Here is a 1,195-nt window from a genome sequence, read left to right as displayed (position 1 = left end):
TGTTTTCAAGGGGGCATGGTGGGTGGTGTTAGTGGCTGACTGTGGTGTAGACAAGCAGTAGTGGCTGCTACGTCCTACTCCATCTCCATATTGGAAATAAAATGTTAGGTTTTGTTTTTTTTTTTCTGAAAGTATTTTGAGACTTCCATTAATTAAACCATATGAGGCCATAACTAGATTTCCAGATCTAACCATCTGATCATTTGATCTAGAGATTTTATTCAATACTAATGATAGGAAAAAATGGCATCAATTCTATGTGCTTGCATATTGTCATGCATCAGGACTGTATAAGCTTGGCTGTTAGTAATACAACCAAGGAGCAGAGTGGCGCAGCGGAAGCGTGCTGGGCCCATAACCCAGAGGTCGATGGATCGAAACCATCCTCTGCTATTTTAGTGGAGCCCTGGTGACACAGTGCCTTAAAACCTTGGCTGCTAACCAAAAGGTTACCACTTCCAATTTATCAGCTTCTCCTTGGAAGCCCTAGGGGGCAGTTCTACTCTGTCCTATAGGGTCACCATGAGTCAGAATGGACTTGACGGCAGCCAGTTATTAGTAATATGGTAGCATACTTCTCAGATCTTTAGGACCACTTGGTAAAATGACATTGTTGCTTCTCAAAAAGTAGTGCTGAATACTAACGTGTGCATGATGGTGTGGAGACTTGAAGCTCAACTGAAATATTTGCCTCAATCTGCTCTGTAGAACAGGGCAGTAGTCTTAAATTCCTAACTCTGAAAATTAGTCATTTGTGCACTCAAATTTGTCCATAATAGATCCAACTTTCAGTGGTTTCCAGGCTTATTTCTGAAGATTCCTTAATAACCACAATTTGTTCATCCCCAATATAACCATAATTTTCTGCCTTAGCTTTTATTTCATGTTCCTATCATTGTTCACATAAAAGTAACTTGACATGAAGAAAAAAGAGTAGACTTTGGGACAGAACCAGGTTAACCCTGCCTTTTGTTAGCTATGTGAATTTGGACAAACCTCTTTTCAGTCATTCCACTGAGAACTTTTCTGCAAAATGGGGATCATATTTCAGGGTCATGAGGATTAAAAGATAATTCAGGTAAAACAACTGGCAGGTATTTAGACTGTCAATAAAAGGTAATATTCACTGATGACAATGTTCAACTCCTTCCCAACCTTCTAAAGGTTAACGTTCATAACTCAAAAACATTTATTA

The 1,195-nt window shown here is 39.2% G+C and overlaps 1 non-coding gene across 1 annotated transcript; it reads left to right on the top strand.

The window, feature by feature from the left end:
* Window positions 1–321: 321 nt before the first annotated feature.
* TRNAM-CAU (transfer RNA methionine (anticodon CAU)) lies at window positions 322–393 on the top strand. Its single transcript has one exon. It is a non-coding gene; the product is annotated as a tRNA-Met (tRNA).
* The last annotated feature ends 802 nt before the right edge of the window (window positions 394–1,195 follow it).

Source organism: Elephas maximus, chromosome 1, assembly GCF_024166365.1.
Source record: "Elephas maximus indicus isolate mEleMax1 chromosome 1, mEleMax1 primary haplotype, whole genome shotgun sequence".
Lineage (NCBI taxonomy): Eukaryota > Metazoa > Chordata > Mammalia > Proboscidea > Elephantidae > Elephas > Elephas maximus.
Note: the sequence above shows the minus strand (reverse complement) of the source record. Positions and strands in the feature narration are given on the sequence as shown.